General features: G+C 45.0%; 1 protein-coding gene across 1 annotated transcript in view; it reads right to left on the reverse strand.

Annotated features, from left to right (window-relative positions):
- LOC106580848 (sodium/calcium exchanger 2) overlaps positions 1-12,489 on the reverse strand; it is a 101,646-nt gene extending 89,157 nt beyond the window's left edge. The window contains exon 1 of the mRNA XM_014162329.2: positions 12,289-12,489. The gene's annotated coding sequence lies outside the window, so the exon portion shown is untranslated. The remainder of the gene's footprint in view (positions 1-12,288) is intronic.
- Between the last annotated feature and the right edge of the window lie 5,531 nt (positions 12,490-18,020).

Below are 18,020 nucleotides of genomic sequence, written 5' to 3' on the forward strand. Positions count from 1 at the left end.
GACAGGACGGACAGGTGATCGTCCTCGCAGTGGCAGACCACGTGTAACAACATCTGCACAGGATCGGTACATCCGAACATCACACCTGCGGGACAGGTACAGGATGGCAACAACACCTGCCCGAGTTACACCAGGAACGCACAATCCCTCCATCAGTGCTCAGACTGTCCGCAATGGGCTGAGGGAGGCTGAACTGAGGGCTTGTAGGGCAGAAAGTGCAGTTCACTGACAAGTCGCAGTTTTGTCTCACCAGGGGTGATGGTCGGATTCGCGCTTGTCGTCGAAGGAATGAGTGTTACACTAAGGCCTGTACTTTGGAGCGGGATCGATTTGGAGGTGGAGTCATGGTCTGGGGCAGTGTGTCACAGCATCATCGGACTGAACTTGTTGTCATTGCAGGCAATCTCAACGCTGTGCGTTACAGGGAATACATCCTCCTCCCTCATGTGGTACCCTTCCTGCAGGCTCATCCTGACATGACCCTCCAGTGTGACAATGCCACCAGCCATACTGCTCATTCTGTGCGTGCATTCCTTCCAGAAATATCTGGGAACTTGCACGTGCCTTGGTGGAAGAGTGGGGGAACATCTCACAGCAAGAACTGGCAATACTGGTGCAGTCCATGAGGAGGAGATGCAGTGCCACACCAGATACTGACTGTTACTTTTGATTTTGACCCCACCTTTGTTCAGGGACACATTATTCAATTTCTGTTAGTCTGTGGAACTGAGTTTATGTCTCAGTTGTTGAATCTTGTTATGTTCATACAAATATTTACACGTTAAGTTTGCTGAAAATAAATGCAGTTGACAGTGAGAGGACGTTTCTTTTTTTTCATGAGTTTATATTGTGATAACTACATCTGATGGATTTGGCAAATTTCTGCAGCAATAATAATGACGTGATCAATACATGTTGATGATTTCATTCCTGTGCTGATTGTAACTACCCTGGTAGGTTGACGGATAACCTGAACCAGTTTGCAGGCATTGGTTACAGTTTGAAGCTTTTTCTTGATTGGGCAGCTCGATGAAAGCCAGTAAATATTTAAAACACCCAGACAATACACCTCTGTTGATATAACATACATTATCAAGCATTTCACACATGTTTTCCCGATACTGACTGTTAGCAGTTGGTGGTCTATAGCAGCTTCCCACAAGAATGGGCTTTAGATGCGACAGAGGAACCTGTAGCCATATTACTTCAACGGTATATAACATGAGATCCTCTCTAAGCTTTACAGGAATGTGGTGCTGAATTTAAACTGCAAAACACCACCATTTGGCATTTCTGTATTTTCTGTAGATGTTATAACCCTGTATGGCTACCACTGTATCATCAAAGGTATTATCTAAGTGCGTTTCAGAGATAGTCAGAATATAAATGTCATCTGTTGCTAGCAAGTTATTGATTTCATGAACCTTGTTTCTTAAGCTACAGATGTTAACATAGGCTATTTTACGAACTTTTCTGGGATGCTTGATTGTTTTCATTGCTTTACTGGGAAGATTAGCAGAAGTAGACATGCTCATGTTATTTATGTTAGTGCAGGGTGAGCTGTACACAGCAGACATCCTACTAGGGCACTCCGCCTCAGTGCTAACAGTATAACTCTGGTTCATAGGGACATGATTACAGTATACAATAGCTGTAGGATCAGCAGAGGCATTTAAGGTAGTTAGAAGGACATAAATTAGGTTACTTACATTGTGTCTACCAACATCCCTGGGATAATGTACATTTGCTGAATCATTATGAGAGCTCAACGACACAATAGTAGGGATTAACTGAGCTGGGCTTGGGTCATTGATGGGTCAAGTTATTGTCTCAACGCAACCTTATAATGCTGTGAAAGGATCCAGAACCCAAATTATTCAGGTGGATCCCATACTCCTTCTAAAAACGTGTTTTGATTCCAAAAGGTATCGGAATTGTCATGATGTTCTGTGACATGGAGTCCCATAGGGCGGCACACAATTGCCCCAGCGTCGTTCGGGTTTGGCCAGGGGGGCTTTACTTGGCTCATCGTGCTCTAGCGACTCCTTGTGGCCGGCCGGGTGCCTGCAGGCTGACCTCGGTTGTCAGGTGAACGGTGTTTCCACCGATACATTGGTGCGGCTGGCTTCCAGGTTAAGCAGGCGGGTGTTAAGAAGCGTAGTTTGGCTGGTCAAGTTTCGGAGGACACATGACTCAACCTTCGCCTACTGTGCCTGTTGGGCAGTTGCAGCGATTAGACAAGATCAAAATTGGGGAGAAAAAGGGGGTAAAAGACAAAAAGTAATTGTCATGATGTTGAAATGTTGAAGTTGAAATGGTGCTGGAATAGTGAAGGCAACTCCTGTTTTAATAGTCCGAAGAGGTCAGAAACATTACCTTGCTTGACCGTGCTGTAGGTCATGTAACTGTTTATTACATGCAATGTATTTTGTGCTCTCCGGTTTTGTAATCGAACAAATGTGTTGTTGAATTTATTCTGCAACTGCGTCTTCTTATTGTCTCAGCCTTCGGCCTATATCTCACAGTGTCAAGGCATATGAACTAACAGGTTATAGAGCAAACAACACAATTATCACAACATATAGGTTGTAATATGGCTTTTTTCTGGATTGGCTTCCCCAGTGATTTTACCCACATACCACTACTGGTAGTGGAGAAGTGGCATAACAATCCAGCGCTCAGAGTACTACACACACGCATTCACACACACACCCTCTTTCTCTCGCTCTCTTTTTTCCCAATCTCATGCTGACCCCGCACAAAGAGAGGTTAATTAAATCTTTCCATTTAATTGATTTCAGTCTCCTTTCGTTTGTTCGGTGTAATAAAACCTACTACTGTCTGAAATCATCTGGCGGGGCCGAAATAGAGCAATAAATCCCACTGCAGTAGCAGTAAAAAGGGTTGACCCTTCATATTCAGCAGGAATACACTGTACACTCAGCACACTGTATATTCAACTGCACATACAAATAAAGGAATTTAAATAGAAATCAAATATATCAATTTATCGGCAGATGAATGAAAAAAATCGATAATTCATTCACTCACTCAGTCATTTATTTATGTATTCATTCATTTATCATGAATTCTGCAATGTGGCTCACATGCCTGACAAAGTCCATACGGTACAAGTCTCCAGGGCATGAGACTAACGACATGACTAATCATAAAGCCTGGAGTAAAACGACCCAATTACCAGCAAGACCTGAGGAGGAAGACATCTCATGGGGACTTGATTTGTAACACTTCACCAAATCTCCTCATTCTGCTATAGCCACACAAACAGAAAGGCAACAACAATGAAGAAGAATCAGTCAGCTGTAGAAGAGTATAGCAGTATAACATACTAAGCAAATGGCACCATATTCCATATATAGTGCACTACTGTTGACCGGAGCGCCTTGGTACCATTTGGGAGTCAACCTGACTCTGTAGCACCTGGAGTGAGAGGTGAATAGGTTCATTGAGGTCCAGACAGTGAGCATTACTTCAGCTAAGGCCAGTACATAAAGCTCTTTGGTTCTCCCAAGTTCAGTTCAGTAACTCTTTACTGTCCCTGGGAGACAATTAAGAGTGCATCATAAGACGCACAAGATAAGCAGCTCAACCAACACACAGCGGCTTATAGTTCCAACACGGTTCTTTAGTCAGCACGCATGCGTGTTATTCAAAGCACTATCATCATTATCAGAATCATTCAAACATGCAATTGCACTTATTGGAGGTTATTTGTAAGGTCTAAATGGGGACTCATTGTTAATATTAATGATCACGGCCGCGGGCTACTGTACTTTTTCACAGCTCAGCACTTAACATGGAAACCCTACATTTATACAAATACAGTCTAGCTAACCAAGTAGAAAATGACCTCTTAGTTATACCATTATAATGTCCCCTCCTGCGTTCCTCTGTATTTGATGCCTTTGCTGTGGCCCGGCACAGCCCGGCTCTCCTCCTGTCACCACGGCCTCTTGTTCTACTGCTCCGAGGCACTCAGCTGCCGAACCCACCCTGTGTGTGTGTGACTGGGAGAGTTTGAGTGTGTGTGTCACTCCGTGTCCGGCTGCACCACTCCCACACTAATCCCAGAGACCTCAGCGTGACAGCAAGGGAGGATTGGATGAACAAGTGAGAAAGAGAGAATGAGAAAATCGGGAAAAGACTGGGTCTGAGAGATTGCACAAGCACACTGATACAGACAACAGCACGTGCCGTTTTCATTATCTCACACACACACACACACACACACACGCGCACACACACACATCCACGCACACACACACTGTTCTCTTCCCTTGTTGTTCCTAATGACCATTCATACGATATACCTGGAGGGTGAGAGCTGTGCTCGAGCAACAGACAAAGTGAAAACAACAGAGAAACAGTGCTGCTGATCCCTGCCCCTGGTGAGTCACGACCGCCTCCACCTATGTGCCTACACTCCTGTTACCTCTCAGAGAAAATGAATTTTCAGGAAGACAGGCTGACAGGACATGCTCTCTGTCTTTCTCTCTCTCTTTCTTTCCTCTCCCTCTCTCCTTCACTCTCTCCGTCTCTCCCGCAGCAGACAGTATGCCTCAGTGAGAACCATGGTTGTCAGGACTCATCCTGCCAGAGGGGTCTAACCTCTATGTTTCATGACACTCACTGTGATGGAACTCTACTGAGCTGACAGACACACAGCTTAGCCAGGTACTGTAGCTGTACTGAATAGGTACTGTAGCTGTACTGAATAGGTACTGTAGCTGTACTGAATAGGTACTGTAGCTGTACTGAAGGGGGCATTGGTTTTGATCTAACTTAGCGTTAGGGGTAACACATTGGATAAGGGGTAACACATTGGATAAGGGGTAACACATTGGCTAAGGGGTAACACATTGGCTAAGGGGTAACACATTGGCTAAGGGGTACCACATTGGATAAGGGGTAACACATTGGCTAAGGGGTAACACATTGGCTAAGGGGTAACACATTGGATAAGGGGTAACACATTGGCTAAGGGGTAACACATTGGATAAGGGGTAACACATTGGATAAGGGGTAACACATTGGCTAAGGGGTAACACATTGGCTAAGGGGTAACACATTGGCTAAGGGGTAACACATTGGCTAAGGGGTAACACATTGGCTAAGGGGTAACACATTGGCTAAGGGGTAACACATTGGCTAAGGGGTAACACATTGACTAAGGGGTAACACATTGACTAAGGGGTAACACATTGGCTAAGGGGTAACACATTGGATAAGGGGTAACACATTGGATAAGGGGTAACACATTGGATAAGGGGTAACACATTGGCTAAGGGGTAACACATTGGCTAAGGGGTAACACATTGGATAAGGGGTAACACATTGGATAAGGGGTAACACATTGGCTAAGGGGTAACACATTGGCTAAGGGGTAACACATTGGCTAAGGGGTACCACATTGGATAAGGGGTAACACATTGGCTAAGGGGTAACACATTGGCTAAGGGGTAACACATTGGCTAAGGGGTAACACATTGGCTAAGGGGTAACACATTGGATAAGGGGTAACACATTGGCTAAGGGGTAACACATTGGATAAGGGGTAACACATTGGATAAGGGGTAACACATTGGCTAAGGGGTAACACATTGGCTAAGGGGTAACACATTGGCTAAGGGGTAACACATTGGCTAAGGGGTAACACATTGGATAAGGGGTAACACATTGGCTAAGGGGTAACACATTGGCTAAGGGGTAACACATTGGCTAAGGGGTAACACATTGGCTAAGGGGTAACACATTGGCTAAGGGGTAACACATTGGATAAGGGGTAACACATTGACTAAGGGGTAACACATTGACTAAGGGGTAACACATTGGCTAAGGGGTAACACATTGGATAAGGGGTAACACATTGGATAAGGGGTAACACATTGGCTAAGGGGTAACACATTGGCTAAGGGGTAACACATTGGATAAGGGGTAACACATTGGAAAAGGGGTAACACATTGGCTAAGGGGTAACACATTGGCTAAGGGGTAACACATTGGATAAGGGGTAACACATTGGATAAGGGGTAACACATTGGTTAAGGGGTAACACATTGGCTAAGGGGTAACACATTGGATAAGGGGTAACACATTGGCTAAGGGGTAACACATTGGCTAAGGGGTAACACATTGGATAAGGGGTAACACATTGGCTAAGGGGTAACACATTGGCTAAGGGGTAACACATTGGATAAGGGGTAACACATTGGCTAAGGGGTAACACATTGGCTAAGGGGTAACACATTGGCTAAGGGGTAACACATTGGCTAAGGGGTAACACATTGATTAAGGGGTAACACATTGGATAAGGGGTAACACATTGGCTAAGGGGTAACACATTGGATAAGGGGTAACACATTGGATAAGGGGTAAAACATTGGATAAGGGGTAACACATTGGATAAGGGGTAACACATTGGATAAGGGGTAACACATTGGATAAGGGGTAACACATTGGATAAGGGGTAACACATTGGCTAAGGGGTAACACATTGGCTAAGGGGTAACACATTGGCTAAGGGGTAACACATTGGCTAAGGGGTAACACATTGGATAAGGGGTAACACATTGGATAAGGGGTAACACATTGGATAAGGGGTAACACATTGGATAAGGGGTAACACATTGGATAAGGGGTAACACATTGGATAAGGGGTAACACATTGGATAAGGGGTAACACATTGGCTAAGGGGTAACACATTGGCTAAGGGGTAACACATTGGATAACACACTGACCATAGAGCATGTGAGGAGGAGGAAACAGTAGTGACTGTCACCCCAGAACATCCTCACCACCTATAATGTCAGGAGCAGTGAGAGTGGGGGCGGAGGTGTCTGGTGTTATGTGGTGACCACTGACCAAGCCTGTTCCTCTAATAGAGCTGAAATATGGCTGGAGTGAAGGCCACTCCTGTTCTCCTCTCCTCCCTCCTCTTCCCTCGTTCCCCATCCACTTCTCCCCATCTCCCTTTCCCTCAGCTAACTCTGCACTCATTCGTCCTTTCTCCATCACTGAGTAGGTTCTCACTAGGTAGCTAACTGGATGACAGAGCTAACTGCCATGCTAACTGCCATGCTAACTGACTGAGGCAGCCAGAGCAACAAACTGTTAAACAGGAAAACCACCCTGGCAGAGCGATAACAGCCTAGACCGACACAAAGCTACAGGCTACGTGGTGAGAGAAAACAAAACACTCGCTCACGTTTAGAAAAAGGTATATCGGCCGAAATGCTGAATAATAGTCCCTGTGAATTTGTGCCAACTGACCAACAGTAACGGTGAGAGCTGCACCACCCTGCCTAGCCCTGGGCTGACCAACAGTAACGGTGAGAGCTGCACCACCCTGCCTAGCCCTGGGCTGACCAACAGTAACGGTGAGAGCTGCACCACCCTGCCTAGCCCTGGGCTGACCAACAGTAACGGTGAGAGCTGCACCACCCTGCCTAGCCCTGGGCTGACCAACAGTAACGGTGAGAGCTGCACCACCCTGCCTAGCCCTGGGCTGACCAACAGTAACGGTGAGAGCTGCACCACCCTGCCTAGCCCTGGGCTGACCAACAGTAACAGTGAGAGCTGCACCACCCTGCCTAGCCCTGGGCTCACCAATTGTCCACCGACGGCCCTTTGCTCTCAAAAACAAACCTCGCTAACACAGCCAACGCACGCAGGCAGGGGATTCATTCTCTATCATCCACACAGAAGGGATCCCGAGGGCTGGCTGCAGGCTGACGGATAAGCACACAGCTCTGACATATGCAAACGCAATTTGCACGAATGCACATGAAAGCTGGTTAGATGTAAATCAACATGTTACGTAACAACTCTTCGAATTAGACCGGGACTTCACACAAGAGAGTTAAGAGTTAAAGAGACACGCAACGTGAAATCTCAACGCATGAGATCAGCTTCTTATATCCGGAAAAGATAAGTTGAGAGAGAGTCAAAAAGCCACATGCAGAAAATCTCTCAGCGGATGATGGGAGAGTAAATTCAGCTGCATCTAGAACACTAAGCTGTGTTCTTTAGCGCCCAACACACAGCAGCCTGTTTGTGTTTTGCCTCTGCCAGTTCAAGGGTCATTGTGTGGATTGGAACGGAGTATGTTGGTGCTTCAGCAGCCCTAAATCTTGACAGACAGACAGACAGACAGACAGACAGACAGACAGACAGACAGACAGACAGACAGACAGACAGACAGACAGACAGACAGACAGACAGACAGACAGACAGACAGACAGACAGACAGACAGACAGACAGACAGACAGACAGACAGACAGACAGACAGAGACGTGACTGTGGAGGGTGTGCGATACGCACAGCAGAGACCGGAGACCCTGCCTCGATGACAGCAGAACCCGACCAATAGCGGGACAGCTGGTACCACAGCGCCTGGATATCAGCCATTGGGAGTGTGTGGGCGAGAGCAGTTGGGAACTTGACGTGTGTCCCGACTCCTTGGCCACTGTTTTCCCATGTGTGTGACGAGCCATCGCAGCGGGACTTGTGTTTCCCATGTGAGATATTCTACATGTATCTGTTAGGAGGAAGGATGTTAGGGTCACGATGGAGTCAAAACCAGGACCATGGATCCCTCCAATACCAAGTTCCTCCAATCCCATAGGTACAGCATTGATACAGTGGACATAAAGACTATGATAAACACCTGTCACCAAGAGATGGGTCAGAACCACCGGGCACACAAAACCCAAAAGGACAACCGGAAAGAACATGACCCTGTCCATCACATCCACTGAAAGAGAGGGTCAAAACGAAAGTGTACAAGGCAACATACCCTACCCAGAGAGGGAATCCCTGATTCTGGATCTGTACAGTAACACCCCAGAGTCATTCCAAGGGGTCCAATGAGAAGATCAGCCCAGTAACTCGGCAACCAGGGCAGAACAAGAGAGGCTACCTTCCAGATGGCACCCTATTCCCTTTATGTAGGTCCTGGTCAAAAGTAGTGCACTATACAGGAAACAGGGCACCATTTGGGACGCACAGGAGAGCAGGGCAAATGCCCTCAACCCTGAAGAAACACACATTTCACATTATAATCCTCATAAATATTAATGGAAGCCATGTCAGAGAGGAAGGATAAGGTTACTGTGTAAATCCCCAGCCTGATCGAGGGAGCGGGGTAGAAAAAGTGACAATGAAATGGTGAGCGGGCGAGGTTTCTGCTCACAATGGGAAAGCTTGTTTCTGTTTGCTTTTACGGCAGATGATTCATTATTTGATTGAAGTTCCATGATGAGGGGAGCCACACCACATACACACTGAGACCCACCCAACAGACGGACCAGACGACACGCTCCTCAGCACCCCAGCTGGGCATGAGGAACAGCAGAGACGTGCAGTACACTGGACAGACACACACACTGTGCATTCATAGACTGTACTATGTACAGTAAGGCCAACACACACAGCATAGGAGCACATACAGGACATGCACACATACACCCCCACCCAAACTGCAGCGTGGGAGTGATAGTGTTGGAGAAGGGAGCTCCCTCATTCACCCTCAGACCGCCCCCCCCATTGTCCAAGCACTGCAGCAGCTCCCGCTCTCCCTCTTTTCTAGAACACCCCGCTCACGTCTCACTGCTCAGCCTCGCACTGCACGGACGCACTGCACACTACACATTGTGTCCTGTCTCCCCCCACCCACACCCTATCCTGCAGGGGTCTGCATCAACACCATGTTAGCCTCCACCCTCGCACTAAAACTCTCGACTCCACAACTCCAAAGACCAAGCGCAAATTTAGCTTCAAAACAATCAAGGACCTAATTTCTGTAATTAACAAACGGTGACAATTGCTCTTTGGGTGGCATTAGACAGATTGAACAGCCTGTTCCCCCCTCAGGGAGCAATCAGGACTGTATTTCCTAACTGAATGAGATGTTTTCTGGGGAATTAGAATCTCCAACAGAAGAGAGAGGTGGATATGCAGACTGAAACAGCATAACCTCTGAGATAGAGACAGATTTCAATTGTGTTTCCTCTAACAACAGTCTAGTCTGCAGTCTGTACAAATGTGCAAACAATAGCCTATCCCCGTATGAAAATAGCCCACAATAGACCAACTGTGAGATGAGCACTTGGATACACTGAAGAGAAAATGATCTGTTTTGGGATACCGAACTGTAATGAATAAAGGAGGAATGAAACATATAGCCTACATGTAGTCAACGTGCACAAACTGCCATCCAAGGAGCAATAAATACTGGTTCTCCTCCATTCGTTTCGGGGTTGGGGAGTGGAGGGATAAAATCCAAACTGCAGAAAAATGCCACACCAAGGAAAGCCCCACGCCAGCCTGCCCCACGCCAGCCTGCCCCACGCCAGCCTGCCCCACGCCAGCCTGCCCCACGCCAGCCTGCCCCACTACAGCCTGCCCCTCGCCAGCCTGCCCCTCGCCAGCCTGCCCCACGCCAGCCTGCCCCACTACAGCCTGCCCCACGCCAGCCTGCCCCACTACAGCCTGCCCCTCGCCAGCCTGCCCCACGCCAGCCTGCCCCACTACAGCCTGCCCCTCGCCAGCCTGCCCCACGCCAGCCTGCCCCACTACAGCCTGCCCCACGTCAGCCTGCCCCACGTCAGCCTGCCCCACGCCAGCCTGCCCCACGCCAGCCTGCCCCACTACAGCCTGCCCCACACCAGCCTGCCCCACGTCAGCCTGCCCCACTACAGCCTGCCCCACGACAGCCTGCCCCACTACAGCCTGCCCCACTACAGCCTGCCCCACTACAGCCTGCCCCTCGCCAGCCTGCCCCACGCCAGCCTGCCCCACGCCAGCCTGCCCCAATACAGCCTGCCCCACGTCAGCCTGCCCCACGCCAGCCTGCCCCACTACAGCCTGCCCCACGCCAGCCTGCCCCACTACAGCCTGCCCCCCTACAGCCTGCCCCACGCCAGCCTACCCCACGCCAGCTGGGTGAATCCCCACTTCCCATCTCTATGATGCAAGCACAATGAATAGATGATCAATTTTAAAGGGGGGCCAATTGAGCCTTGACTTGCACTTGCTTAATGATGATGCTGTTGATTCCGCATACGAGTATAACGGTATATGTTTATTATTAGAAAAGCCCGTTATGCAATGTCTCTTTATTTTAGGCTATAGATGATGGATTGGCTGCAGGATGATGTTTTGGGGTTGGGGAGCTTTCAATGGGGGTGGGGGGTTGACAAGTATTTTTTTCTCCACTTATACAGGAGTAATAAAGGCCTAGTTCAGTCATTTTATTCATTTTAAATTATTAATTTCGATTTATCAGGTGCTGCAGCACCTTCAGCACCCTATTTCCCACGGTTATGGATCAAGGTGAACTCACAGGTGAACTACTGTAAAGGTCTCTAGGATTTCCAATTGACAGGCTAGGCCAGGGGTGGGCAGCTCCAGTCCTCGGGGCCTGATTGGTGTCACTCTTTTTCTCCATCCCTAGCAAACACAGCTGATTAATCAAATGTCATTCTAAACTGACGATCATAATTAGGTGATTATTGGAGTCAGGTGTGTTAGCTGGGGCAAAACTGTGACACTAATCAGGCCCCAGAGGACTGGAATTTCCCACCCCTGGTCTAGGCTATATGTTGAGCTTTTTGCTATATCATAAAGAAACCCTTTATGTCAACTAATAAGCTATTCGGGCACTGTTGAGTAGGCCTATGCAATTGACAAAGGACATTTGCCTTAAAAGGAATTGAATGGAGCTTTTATCTGAGGACAAATAAAGGTATTGGTTCTACACACTGTGCACACAGTGTTGAGTAGCCTGAAGCACGCTTCCATGTCTGCAACATCTTTTGTATTTCAATCACGCAGTAGAACACTTCAGGGAAATTATGCAACATGGTAACTTCTATTGATAATATATGTGAGCGTGCATTTTATCAACACCGCCTTTTACAATAAACGAAAATGGAGCGGCAAGCTTAAATATCGGTTATGCTCAAAATCTGGAAATCAATATAATTTGCTTGATTGTACATCATACTTCTGATTACTACTTAGCATGTTCAATTATTATTAAATCAGTGGATCAAATGCGAATATTAGATTACCACATGGTACATTGTTGTAACATATTTATCCATTGGGAATAGCCTACCCATAACCCAAACAAACATCGAGTAAGTCAGTGCAGAGCAGATAGAAGATTGTTAAAGTGTAAAAAGATATGAATTAGTCAATATTTAAACACATCTGGCATGTCCTCAACATTCAAAACCGATCACTTTTCTAAACACATTCTTACCTTATATCCAAGTTTTTAGCGTCGCTCAATGCAGGTGTGGTCGTAATGCAAATATTGCTGCTGTTAACATGAAAAACTGCTCCCGTTAATTTTGCTGTTGTAGCCGCGGATCGATTCGCACTCTGACACACACTCACAAACAGTAGGCTACACACGCTCAGTCAGTCTCTCTCACAAACAGTAGGCTACACACGCTCAGTCAGTCTCTCTCACAATCACATTGGAAGTGCGCGTTCAGGGAAGGGGGGGAGTTACGTTCAGGAGCGCGCATGGCACAGGGTTACGACCATGTGTCATACACTCGAGAAATGATTTATAAGCTAACCTACTTTCTTTGTAAATAACAGTAGTGTTTCATGTTGTCTATAATATGTACCCGTTCCTAAGCTGACATTATTTGATGGGAGGAAAGCTAAGGTTACCATCCTATTGATGGAACCATGTCAGTGTCTGTGATCGCCTCAAAAAGGAAATATGTATTTCAAAGTCTTAAACAGGGTCCTTTACTTTTTTTACTGTTCACTAACTCCCTTGTTCCTGCTGATGTTTGTAGAAGAAGCACATTTTCAGTGGATGGTACTCAATAATAGGCTTCCCAGCGGGGTTTGGTTCCCCATGATATTTGTGGAATTCTACTCCACTTCAAATAGGTAACGTTGAGAGAATCAGAAACAACTGAATGAGACGGTAGACTAGTGCCTCTTCACTCGGGTCTTTGAGAGAGGACACTTTCAGGAACAATAAAAAATGAATATAAAGACGTAAGAATGACAGAGTGAAGAGAGTGGTGGCGAGACCAGAGAAAAAGAGAGAGAAACAGAAAGACAAACAGGGATGTGCAAGTAGGAAGAAGGAGAGAGAGAAAGAGTGCCTCTGCAGCTTCTCAAGTGTTTGGTTTTAGCTCACCTCAACTAGGACACAGTGGCATCCTCCCCCATTCTTTCTTAGTGGCACACCAATAGGCCAGGACAGAAGCTGGCAACACAGGACAGTAACCGCTGGTCATATGTCTGATCTCCAGATAGGATGTCACTCATCTTCTGCACCATGCACACCCCTACCTTTAGCTGTATCATCCCGGTGTGAGGCGTATTGGAGGTATTTTGTAATATATAATCAACAACAAGACATATTTCCACCGGCTATTACTGCTATACATGTATGTACCAGTGAGTTGTGACGACAGAGCTGTGTATTTCTCCTACGGGCATGACGTTAGTACCTTCAAGCATGTCGATGATTCTGTAGGATCATGCCGAGATGAGAAATGATCTATAAATAACCCATGCTAATCATGAAATGATCTATAAATAACCCATGCTAATCATGAAATGATCTATAAATAACCCATGCTAATCATGAAATGATCTATAAATAACCCATGCTAATCATGAAATGATCTATAAATAACCCATGCTAATCATGAAATGATCTATAAATAACCCATGCTAATCATGAAATGATCTACACTGTGGAGAGAATCTTGCGTGTATCAACAATGCAAATTTGGCAATAAAATACAGTGTGCAGGAGCCTTTGATGTTACTTTAATGTGTTATTGTCTGTAATCCTCCTTGCTGATCATATATTTATATTATTCTATTTGTACTGTGTTTTGGTTATAGGCTATTTATGAATGTGAATTTGATGGATGCCATACAGGACCTTGCACTGTGCATAAGCAATAATCAAATATTGATATTGTAGAGAACTGCGGAGCAGGGAAGTGAACCGGGGTTGCTGGTGTAAAGGCAAACACCCTACTCATCACACCAGTAAGATTAACCCACTTGGTGAGAATTATGATGTGACTCAAACAGCAAGGATTGCTACAACATGTTCACAAAAGGGTAGATGAAACATGCATTAAAATTGGGTGGTTGCCAAATGGCGCCCTATTTTGTAGATAGTGTACTACTTTTGACCAAGGCTACTTTTGACCAGGGCACCCAAATAGTAAGTGACACATGATTCGTGCCCTGTCCAGGATTCCGTCCTGTCCCAAAAGAGTCCTTGTGCACTGTCACCACTTGCAGTGGTGGAAAAAGTACCACATTGTCATACTTGAGTAAAGGTAAAGATACCTTATTAGAAAATGACTCAAGTAAAAGTGAAAGTCATGCAGTAAAATACTACTTAAGTAAAAGTCTAAAAGTAATTGGTTTTAAATATACTGAAGTACCAAAGTAAATGTAATTGATAAAATATACTTAAGTATAAAAAGTAAAAGTATAATTAATTTAAAATTCCATATATTATGCAAACCAGATTGCACAACTCAGTGACTCAGCCAGATCTGATGCAGTAGGGATGACCAAGGATGTTCTCTTGATAAGTGCGTGAATTGGACCATTTTCCTGTCCTGCTAAGCATTCAAAATGTAACAAGTACTTTTGGGTGACAGGGAAAATGTATGGAGTAAAAAGTATATTATTTGCTTTAGGAAAATGGTGAAGTAAAAGTTTTCTAAAATATAAATAGCAGATTAAAGTACAGATACCCAAGAAAACGACTTAAGTAGTATTGTTTTTTTGTTTTTTTACTTAGGTACTTTACACCACTGACCACTTCCTGGTCTTTCACTCACTGAGCAATTGCTACAGTAACGATTTGCATGGTTTGAGACAGACCGGGAAGACCATGAGTGACATTTAATTCCAGTCAAACATCATGACAATACAAAGCCTCATCTCTTCCTTTTTTCTGCTATCTCTCAATCACCCCAGATGGAGGGGGTGTGAGAGAGAGTGACAGACGAACAAATAGGAAGCTACAAACTTGTCATTTCCTCTCTCTGAGCAGTAGACACAGATTATTAGACTGATTGTCAGATTATTAGACTGATTGTTAGATTATTAGACTGATTGTCGGATTATTAGACCGATTGTTAAAATATTAGACTGATCGTCAGATTATTAGAATCATTGTCAGATTATTAGACTGATTGTCAGATTATTAGATTTATTGTTAAAATATTAGAGTGATTGTCAGATTATTAGAGTGATTGTCAGATTATTAGACTGATTGTCAGATTATTAGACTGATTGTCAGATTATTAGACTGATTGTTAAAATATTAGACTGATTGTCAGATTATTTGACTGATTGTCAGATTATTAGACTGATTGTTAAAATATTAGACTGATTGTCAGATTATTAGACTGATTGTCAGATTATTAGACTGATTGTTAAAATATTCGACTGATTGTCAGATTATTAGACTGATTATCAGATTATTAGACTGATTGTCAGATTATTAGACTGATTGTCAGATTATTAGACTGATTGTCAGATTATTATACATTTTGCTCAGCAGGGTGCTGCCGGGGCAGCCGGTAGCCTAGTGGTTAGAGCGTTGGGCCAATAACCGAGCTGACAAGATAAAAATAAAATCTGTCTTGTAAATAACAATTTGTTCTTAACTGACTTGCCTAGTTAAATAAAGGGGGTTTAGGGTTAAGGTTAGAATTAGTGTTAGGGTTAGAATTAGGTTCAGGGTTAGGAGTTAGGGTTAAGGTTAGGTTCTGGGGTTAAGGTTAGGGTTAATGTTAATGTTAGGGTTAGGTTTAGGGTAAGGGTTAATAAAAAATAGGATTTTGAATGGGACTGAATTGTGTGTCCCCACAAGGATAGTTATACAAGACTGTGTGTGTGTGTGTGTGTGTGTGTAAGCTATTCCTGTGGAACCAGAACAGCTGAGATAATCAAAAATTCTGCAGTGTAACTCAACCAAGACGGTGCTGTGCCAGAAATCCATCCACTCTCAGACAGGGACCAGTCGGATAGGGAGGTGACGGAGATGGAAGCAGTTCAGGGCAGGACAATGCTGCCAATGTCAATGCTGCCAATGCTGAGTCTTCCACAGAGATGTACAGATGTAGGGTCTTAATTTGAACCAGTTTGCTACAACAGGAAAAGAATCCGGCAGCAATAGGAAAAAGTATTATGTGGATGATCTTTTTTTGTTGTTGAGGTTGATACATTTTTCGTTAGGGCAAATAAAGTCAGACATTTTAAAGTGGAAATTATACATTTTAGAATACTTTTTAAACCTTGAATACACTACAAATGTACATTTCCTGCTGTGCAGGAATATTCTCAGCAACAAAAGAGAAGAGTGATCAAATTAAGGTTAAAACCCTGGATCGGAGACCAAATGGATAGCTGTAGATAGACGCTCTCCAGTAGGAGGTGCTGCCACTCTCTGATGTTGTTTCAAAGGTACAAATTCAACATATTTTATACTAGGTTTGTCTAGGTTAAAAATTGGTTACCATGATGGCATAATCCTGTGGTTGAAATTTCACCCTCAAAACAACAGTTGAGGACTTTTTGCAAATCCAATGTATTTTCCACAAAGATTCCACATCACAATACGTTGACAAATTACGTTGAAACAACATTGTTTTAACCAGTTTGTGCCCAGTGGGGACTGTGGTAGTGGAATTGCTTTTTATACCTGAGCCCAGGAAGCCCAAGAGTTCAAACGACAGACTGCATGCCATGCTTGTCGCCTCCTCAAATGCAACAGAGGACAGCTTTTTTAATAATCCATCTGCCAATGTCTGGTACCCATAATGGAGGTACCAGGCAGGCAGACAGGACAGGAAGCGGTTTGGGCCAGCCAATCCCTGTGTGTCACACTAATCTAAATTAAATCTGCACCGACCGCTGGGAGGCAATTTCTGCTCTCTACAAAGAAAAACAAATTAGAGTTAAATCAATGCCCTTGGAGGTACGAGGACTGAACCCAACCCATCTGTTATCAAGTCTTAGCTGAATGGTCACTGGCTGGGTGGGGGGGGGGGCTATTGGAAATCATTAGGAAGACACCTTGCTTTCAACTGAGACACAGTATAAATAAAACCCTAAGGTCTCCGTTTTAACTAAAGGAAACCCCTTCACAATGGATGGAGAGAATGCAGGAGGGGAAGGATGCAACACTGGGTGAGAGAGAAATAGAGAGAAGGGATTCTGGAATAGGGAGAAGAGGAGAGATAAGGGAATGGAATGGATGGCAGTGCCCTGGGGTCATCAGTGTAAGAGTGGTGCCTTCAGTGTCACATCTGCTCCTGCTACGCCCTCTGGTGTTCATCCGGTGTCTTCCTGACCTGCAGTTACTGCCCCTGTACACTCTCTCTCTCTCCCTCTCCATCTCTGTGCGATTGTGTGGTTGGAGACAGGTGTGTGGGAGTCAGAGCAGATCCCTACCAGCTGCAACTCGTTCCATAATCAAGACCTCTACAATTACTCAGTCCTGCCACTTCCACTCTACCAGAACATAATCTCTGCTCAGTCAGTTCATGATTCTAGCCATTTATGATTATTCAAGATCCTGTTAATCTGCTGTGCCTGTTTCCCTGCCTGACACCATTTATCCTCTCATTGTAGTTACTGCTCTGTCTCTGGCTCCTGTCTCTTGTTCCACATCTCACCACCCAACTACCTTGCTCTGGATTTTACTCACAACCACTACCCTGGATTCCCCTCAGGACTTGTTTACCCTGTTCTACTAAGCCAACTCCAACCTCAGTCTCCACATCTGTTTTTTCTGCAACTCATCCGAGCTTCCCCGGATCTGCACTCCATATCTCCCTGTGTAACAATAAATATTTTGGTTAATTCATCCCTGTTTCCTCATCTGAGTCTGCTCTTGGGTTCCCCTGTGTCGCTCCGCATAATATTTAGTGTGTATGAAATTAGAATGAATATACTGTTAAAACTATATTAGCA

The sequence above is a fragment of the Salmo salar genome, chromosome ssa20 (assembly GCF_905237065.1).
Source record: "Salmo salar chromosome ssa20, Ssal_v3.1, whole genome shotgun sequence".
Lineage (NCBI taxonomy): Eukaryota > Metazoa > Chordata > Actinopteri > Salmoniformes > Salmonidae > Salmo > Salmo salar.